This window comes from Diospyros lotus, chromosome 6 (assembly GCF_014633365.1).
Source record: "Diospyros lotus cultivar Yz01 chromosome 6, ASM1463336v1, whole genome shotgun sequence".
NCBI classification, from domain to species: domain Eukaryota; kingdom Viridiplantae; phylum Streptophyta; class Magnoliopsida; order Ericales; family Ebenaceae; genus Diospyros; species Diospyros lotus.
In genome coordinates this window covers 16,365,115-16,374,631 of record NC_068343.1, presented here as the reverse complement: position 1 = coordinate 16,374,631, position 9,517 = coordinate 16,365,115, and positions in this window count along the sequence as shown.

Sequence of the window (9,517 nt, the reverse complement as noted above, 5' to 3'; positions counted from 1 at the left end):
GAGAGACCAAACAACGATGGAGCAAGAGGTGGTGGCGGCGGCGTTGAGGAGGCGAATGCAAGGTGTTGGATGTCGCGGTTGCGTTGAGATGGTAAAGGTGACGACCAATAGGTGATAGAGTTAGAGGTAGTGATCGAGAAGGAGGAGGCGGCAACAGTAGTGGCGGCATTGAGGAGACGAAAGCAATGGGCTGGAGGTCGCGGCTACTTTGAGGCGGCTGAGGCGATGACCAGTAGGCGATGGAGCTGGAGGCGGCGGACGTATATGTAATGTGGAGGCGACAACAGTGTTAAGGCAGCGGAGGCAATGACTAGAGACGATCAAGAGTATGGGAAAGGGAGATTCACCAATGGGAGATTTGGGGATTTGGTATTTCCCCAAGGGAAAGAGGTAGGGCATTTTCCACCAATATTTTTATTTTTTTTTATTTTTATTGAAACATTTAATTGTTAAATAAAAAATAAAATAATTTATGAAAATAATATTAATAATTATTTAATTGATCAAAATAAAATAATTTAAGATTATGGTAACTGATAAATTAATTTAAATTATTGCATCAAATTAATATTTATTTTAAAACGTAATTATATTATAAATCTAATAATTATAATAAATTAATTTGATATATTGTATTATTTTTAATATGTTCATAACTTTTTAATATATATATTGTATTATCAATGAATAACTAATTCTCAATTATAATAGTTTAATAATTATATTTGTGTATTTATAGAAAAATATAATTATATTAGGAATTGTTTATATATATAAGTGTTACTTAAATCTTATTATTTTTTTATTATTTTATAGTTAAAATTAAAAATTGTAGTCGATAACGACAGGAAAGTGGTTTATTAACAACTTATTTAATCTATTGTTAAAATTTATTTTATAATGAGATATTTATATTTAGTCATTAATAATACTACATTAATCACAAAATTAAAGTTATTGTTAGTTTTTGGTCGTTAATGCCTTTTTTTTTTTTTTTTTTTTGTAGTGGCAACATAGATTTTTCAAACGATTATCACCAACATGTAAAGAAATCACTAACATAGACAAAATTGGGCTAAAATAAGAATCTAGAAAGAAAAAGAGTACTACCATTGCTTGAAAACTAAACTCTGGTCTGGATCCCATATTTGATGCTTTAAAGAAAACACCGTTTGAAAAATTAGGCTCACGTCCTCTTTCGCCCTCAGTAGGTGCTGGTTTGGAGTCATCGGGGAAGGATGAAGAGGGTGAGATGGAGGATTCGGAGGAGTTAGAGTCCTCGAAAGGTGATATATTGGCTGGAAAGTGTGACAATATTCCAGTTGACAGTGAGCAAGAGCTATCCCAAAATTTTCAAGATGAGGAGATAGGTATGGCAGGTGCTCTGACGGAAGCGAGGGCCCAACTGTCAATTGGTAGTGGGTGTCTGTAATATCCTAGTATTTTGAGAATAATAATAATTAATTTTTTGTGTTTAAAATAATTTTGATATCTATTAGAGATTATAATTGAGAAAACTAATGGATTTAGAATTAGTGGGTTAAGTTGAAAAAAGGAAAGGCTAAGTAAATAGGTTTAGAGTTAGTGAGTTAAGTTGAAAAAAAAAAAAGAAATGATAAGTAAATGAGCTTAGAGTTAGTATGTTAAGAAAGTGAGTTTAAAATTAATGAACTAAATGAAAGAATAATCTATTCAAAAGAAGATTTAGTAGAAAATAATTAAGAAATGTGAAAAAATAATTAAAAATAGTGGGTGAAATAATTGAGAAATGTGGGAGACAAATGAGGGTAAACAAATAATTAAAGATTATGGGTGAGATTTATTAGAAAATATTTAAGAAATGTGACAAAATAATTAAAGATAATGGGTGAAATAATTGAGAAATGTGAGAGACAAAGTAGGGTGTGAACAAATAATCAAAGATAATAGGTGAAATAATTGAAAAATGTGGAAAACAAAGTAGGGTGTGAACAAATAATTAAAGATTATAGATGAGATTTAGTGAAAAATAATTAAGAAATGTGACAAAATAATTAAAGATAGTGGGTTACTACAATTATGCTAAACTTAATTCAATCTTCTATAAATAGAGAAAACTTGAAAGTTTGGAGGATTTGAATTAGAAAGAGAAAGGTTATAAGAAACAAAGATTTGAGAGTAAGAGATAAATTTGAAAAAGAGAAAGAAAGAAAAAAAAATATAGAGAAAAATACCAAAAATTTCTAGAAAAATCCTATAAGTTGGGTTTAGTAGTTCATGCGAAAATTTGTGACATAAGGCGTTGTTGGATACGCAAATCGAGGTTTCGTCGCAGTATAGAAGAATATCAAATCGCTTCGCAAGAAGATAAGTTATCTTCAAAACAAATTTAAAAAATTTCAAAAATATGATAATGATATTTTAGAATTTTTGGTGATGAAATTGGAAGAAAAATGTATGATTGGTATTTATTATGGATTTTTGAGGCAATAAATGCTTGAAAATCAAAGAGAAAATGAGAAATAAATATAACATGGATTCTGAAAATTATGAGGAAATTTCTGAAGTTTAGGAATATTGTTTTATGAATTATTATGAAAATAAATTATTTATTTCATAATCTTGAGGAAATAATAGGAGGAAATGAGAGAAATTAGGAAAATTAGAGAAAATTAGAAATATAATTTTTTTTATGTAATTATGATGCCCAGGGTACGCCAAGGTTCATAGTTGAATACGATTGGAAGTCCAACATGAATTTTGAGGCAAAATTACGCTAGGGGCAAAATTATCTTCTTGTAAGGTAAATGGTACTTCCCAACTGGATTTAGTTTTATGAAAATGCTTGATTTGTAAGTGGTTTTACCCAAAACCTAATTTTAAGTAAATAATATTATCATGTTGTCATGTCTTGATGTGAATATGTTTATGTAGATTGCATTTACATGTATTAATGATAAAATATGTATATGTACACGATGATATTATTGATTGCATTCTCATAAGGGTTTGAGAGTACGGGCAGGGGCTGCTGCTCTGCCAAGGGTGCACCCATACACCTCAACCTGGTAAGGAGACTGTGAAAATGGGGAGTAGCAATAAAGTATGGTCGGCTCAAACCGAAATGATATGAAAAAAGACATTTTGCATCCATACACGAATTATGTTTATTGTTCCCTTACTTCGATGATTCATCATCTAACTTGGACTTTGCCCCTAAAATATTCAAATGTTTCAGATGAAGATTATAACAGAAACGATGATGAATGAAGCATAAAATGGCACCTAGCAAAGTGCACGATAAATTGAATGTATGATATGTAGCCCATGTATTTAAGTTTTGTTATTTCGAATTTTGAACGTTTTGAGAAATGATGATGTAGAATCTTATTTATGAAAAATAAGGATGTAATAATTGATTTATGATTAATATTAAGATGTTAGGTTCGATTCTAGCTTCCGCATTTAATATTTATGTTGATTCTCTTTCGAGATAAATGAATGAAATGTTTTGGGATGGATAAGAGCAATGATACAGTTTAGCAATAGTTTTTAAGAAAAAAAAATTTATTATCTTAGAATTGTCCTAAGTTATAGCGTGCTTGGAAAACAGGGCATTATAGTGTCAAAGGTAGAAGAATGATAGAGTTGGCCATGATGGGGCCCAAAAACATTCATCTAGGGTCGATGGGGGATTGGATCACAATACGCATGGGCCTAATGGCGATAAAAAATAGGCTAAATCGAAAAAGCTCTTCTCTTGTTGATGATTTTCAAGTCTAGGAGGGTAGCAAAAAATCATGGGTTGATTTGGTTGATGATCATGCCTTTGAGGTGATTAATCAAGGGCTAAAATATTGGCGTAATACTTTGGTCGGCTATTTTATTGAGAATCGTTTGTCATTGCCAGTGGTGCAATCGATCGCTAAGAGGCTATGGCATCGATTTGGTCTCATTGAGGTACTCTCCAATAATTTTGGTTGTTTTTTTATTTCGTTTTAGTGATGAGGTGAATATGCTAAAAGTTTTTGATGGGGCCGTGGCATTTTGCTCATCATCCATTATTGTTAAAAATTTGGGAATTGCGTATGGATTTGTCTCTTGATACCCACGTGACTCTTTTATTATGGGTTAAGATTTTTAATATTCTATTGGAAGGGTGGAATGACGAGGGCATTGCCACAGTAGCTAGTACGCTTGGAAGGCCTATTCATGCGGATTTTACTACTGAAGATAGGTCAAGAGTAAGGTTTGCCCGAGTTTGTGTTAAGATGGATGTGTCTTTTTTTTTTTTTTTTTCTAGAAATATCAATTTATATAAGGGTATTGATGAATTTACTAGTGAGCCCAACTTGTTACAGCTGCCTATGGAATACTAATGGGTTCCATCTGTCTATTCTCATTGTTGAGTGTTTGGTCACTCTTTGTCTCGATGCCCAAATCAGCCATAGAAAACAGTTCATAATCCTCCATCGGTTAAGGATCAGGCTTAGAATCGTAAGCGTCGGGAGAATTCCCAGAATGTTCCTTTCTCTATGCCATTGAAAAGGAGTCCAAAGCGTGTTTCTATAGTCCAACTTGTTCTAGAGCGTGATATGGGGAATTTGTTGAATAATTGATTTTATCCACTTTCGGAGGTAGATAGGGATGTTCTTTCGCCAATGAAAGAGCTGGTTTCGGATAAGATGGGGTGCTTGGGGGTGATCAATATAGTTGTTGAAGAAAGAGGTCAAGATGAAGACTCTGAGGAGGAGGACACTTCAAAATCAAGGGTTGACAACTTGGAATCTGATTATGTCCATTTGAAAACCAAGTTGCAAAGGAAATGTGAGCGGAAGAAGAAGAATGCATTGGCACGAGATCATCAAAAAACTCAGGAGGATCCCTCAATGATCAGGGATCCAGCATGATGCATTTCTGCTACTTTGTTTGTTTGTGGTTTGGATTTGTGTCCATCCTCTTGTGTTGAGGAGTAGATTTTCTTGTGTTTTATGAGTTTTGTTTTTTGACTGGGGGATGCCCCCATGTGGCTTGTAGACTCTTTATCGCTTTTTTCTGTTAATATATCATATTTATATTAAAAAAAAAAAAAAGAAGAAGAAGAAAACACCATGGAGATCACCTAGACTATGAAAGCCACTTTATATGTTTCCATCAACAATCAACAACTAAAAAAAGTCTATAACTAGAAGGGTTAGACCTCAATCTAGGAATAAGGGGAGGGCTTCTAGAAGGAAGGGTGTCAAGTAATAAGAACCAAGAAAAAAAGAGAGAAAAAAGGAATAGGATTTTGGGGAAATGATTACCAAGGGGAAAACTAGCAGGAAGTGAACCTGGGTGGTGGCTTCATCTCCTTAATTAATAACTTTTACTTTAGTTATTGGCTAGCAAAATATTAATATATCATCCATATAAAGGTTAATAACAAAAATCAAAACATTTTCCAAAACTTACATTAGATGCCCTTGTCACATTCAATTGACTTGATCTAAATCGTGTATATGAATCAAAATTTTTGTGCTAATGTTTTGGTGTTTGTTTTAAACTCGACCCATAGTGAAATTTAATATTCGAAAATGTCACTTTTTTAATAATAATAATAATAATAAATATTTAATAAAGTTTGATTTACATGACCTGATGTATGGCACCAGAAGAGAGGGTCTTATATATAAAATGGGGGAGGGTTCTACATGCAGCATATTTAAATGGACTCTTAGTTGAGAAAAATCGAAACCTTCACACAAATGATCAATCCCCTAAAAGGGCACACTAATTACAATTCAACTCTTTGCATTGACTATGTTTGCGAGTGCTACATCACTTGAAAAGGATATATTTTGATAAATTAATTTACTAAAGTTTTAAACACTAAAAATTGGATTTTTGTTTTATATATAAATATATATATATATCAGGTGAAGCCATAGAAGACAAAGGGACATCAGAATCAAACGAAGTTAAAACTAAAGTCTACTACTAGATTCTACTTGATCTTGTTGATAGCATGCATGCCTCTTCTACTAATGGAAGAAGGCCTTTAGGGAGCATGCCTAGGTAGAGAACTAGAGATGTTGGAGCACTTTGCCGATTGAGCACGATACCCATTTCAAGCCAGCCAGAAGAAGTCTGATGTCTTGTAGTGGCAAACTGATAATATTAATTAATTAATTAATTTAATTCGGACTGATTCATTAATCTTACAATTTTCATCAATATTTAAGTACTACTAAAATGTTTATTAAAATAGTTTATAATTAGAAAGATATGGGTACAAAGTCTATATAAATATTCAACATGAACATTATCTTCCAACGTCGAATCACAGCTTTAACTTTTTGTACAAAATAAAGCAGATGGGTAGCTAACAAGACAGCGTATGTATGTTAGGAAATGATGTGCCTTGTGATCGGGTAATGTGCATTGGCATTGGCCTCTGGCTAGATAAAGATTCTTATCTCCATGAAAGAAACAAGTTCAAAGCATTACATTAAAAAATTAATTTCTCTTCTTACTTGTAAGCTAGTGCTTGTCTGAAATTTAAAAGATTTTGTTCGAAAAGTGCTTTCATCATTTGGGGACAAAAATAATTCCTTAAATAAATAGATTATTAGTGTAGATTCAATCTTTTAAACTTAGTTAATGGCTATTAGTGGCAGAACTAAGATTTGAATAGAATGAAGGAAATGAAGGACGTATGTGTATAATTTGGTCCAAATCATGAAACCAAACTGAATTGATTAGTTTGGTTTAAATTTAATAAGAAAACAATTTAATTTATAAATTTTGAGAATATGTGATTTACATAGTTTGATTTTGGTTTGAATTAACAAAAACCCAAAACTAAACTACAAAACAAAATAACAATATTAAAGGTTCTCTTCTTCCTTATCGTCTTCTTCATATCTCTCTCTCTCTTTTTGCACGAGGAATATTATGTTGTTCGCATTTAGAATTTTCTTGCCCAACCTAAGGTAGCAAGGGGTGGTACGTGGCCCTACCTCCCTAGGAGCCCACGTTCCTCTCTCAACTTGTTTGCGTCAGACAAATGTTATATTACCTAATGTGGATAACATAACAAAATGTCTCTCTATGTCATTGTTGGGAACTTTACTCTTAGATTTACCATTGTCCAAACCCAATTCTTTTAATTTTGTATAATTCAAAAATAATTATAAATTAAAAAATTTATTTAAAATTATTATTATTATTATATTTAATTTATACTTCCTATGTGAAAATTAGAGAAAACCTGAAAATTTGTCATTAAAAAATATATTTTTTAATTAAAATATATTTTATGTTATTTTTGTAACAATATAATTAGACAAATTTTTAATATTTTTATATATATAATTTAGAAAAACAAAAGAGATGAGAGAAGAGAGAAAAATGAGAGAATCTAATAGTGAAAGTCATTTAACGGGCTTTACTATATTGTCCACTACCGGACAACATAGCATTTGCCCGACAATGAGGGGGGTGCGGGCCCCTTTCACTGTCGGGCAAATGCTATGTTGCTCGGTAGTGGGCAACCTAGCATTGCTGGCCATTTAACATTGGTTTTTAATTAATAGTAAGGGTGGGTTCTGCTATTTTTAAAATATGAGGGGTATTTTCTATAATTAAGTCAAATCTCAAGAGTAATTATTACGATTTACCCAGCAAATTATTTTACAATTTATTTATTTGTAATAGTGGATAATCATATCTAATACTATTTTGTTGTTAATCAGCTCCAATATCTACTTGGTTTTGATGCAAATTGGTATAATAACAAACAAAATATGTCACACCTGTAAAAGATCACTATCACATTAACATGCTCTAACTCACAATCTCAACAAGACTTTGTGCCACTCTCTATAAATTAAGTCTTATTTATTCATATATTTTAATGTATTATATTTATTTATATTTGCTCTATTATATATTTTTCAATATATATACCAACATCCCATTTCAATAAATATTAAATTTATTCTTGGAATGATATGATACTATCGAATAATATTGAAAATCGTTTTAGATTTATAATATATCGATAATATAAATTATAAAAATATATAAAAGATATGAATATAATAAAATTTTAATAAAAATATCATAAATTAGCTTAAAATTTAAAATATCATAAATTATCACATAATGTATCCATAATTTGAATATATGGTCGTTTGTGATTTTTTATAAATTTAAAATATATTTTATCCTTACCTACTATTATATACGTATTTAGATTATAAACACTTAATATGACATCATTATATCATAATATTATAATAAATATATATATATTTTTTTTTTGTGCAACCATGACGAGAAGGAAGATGCAATAACGAGAGATGAGGCGACAAGAAAGTTAGTTGCTCGAAAAGAAAGAAAGGTTGAACAAAATTTTATAATATATCATGATATTTTAATCATGTATGTTAACTTATGGATAAAGATGTAGGTAAAAGTAGTTTTCACGGGCATAGTTTAGCGGTTGAGACCGTACATGTGTCGGTCTCAAAGAATTTTAGATTTTAACTGCTATATAGTCAGTCACAGATCTCGTGTTCGAATCTTATTATTAAATTTTATGATTTATCTCTTTTACAGAAATTTTAAAACTGAGTTATAAAGACTCTTAAAGTGAGAAATTTTACCATTTGATCACAAGATGCAGGTAAAAGTAACAAAATTAGAGTGAGAATTGGGTATGATTTTGTGAAGGAAGTGATAAAATAAAATTGACGTGAAGGGAGCGTCATGCATGTCAGGACAAGGTCTCGGTCGCACGCAGTAGCTGCAGCGAGCATCAGCTGCCTTCAATGCCCACCATTTATTTTCTCGTCGAGTATAATTCCTGCGCTCCCTCACGCGCCCACGCTCTCTCTCCACACGCGCTCCATTTCTCTGCTCTACAATTACACTGTTCCGCCCAATATTATGTTTGATATATTTGACTTCAAGATATTTTAATATTTTATACATTTTCTATATTCTTTCATACTTATCGCCGGATTATAATATATACTTAACTCTTTACTATTCCAAATAATTCGACATGAATTATTGTATAATAATATTATAATCAAATATAGGAATTTACATAAAATGACAAAAAAATATATTATAATTTAAGTATGTGTAAGATACAAGTATATATAAAATTTTCAACACTTCTACTTGAATATTTTTTAAATCTTGAATATTTATCTTGGACACCTCTTAAACTTTAAAATTTACTTAATTGGTTCTTAAACTTTTTAAAATTAGCTGCAATACCCATTGTTACTAAAAGTGTTAGTAAGTGAATATTCCCTAAATTTTAATTTTGGCCAAACTGATTCATGATCTTTTCTTGAAATGGCTAAAGCACCCATATATAAAAGAAACTGCATTTAACTAAACTAAATTTAATTAAATTATCACTAATATCTAGTTAATTAACTTAAATCAAATCAAATTTAATACAAAATAAAATTAAAATTAAAATTAAAATTAAAAAAGCTGATGGCTAGTCCCCCATAATGTGTATATTTATAAATCT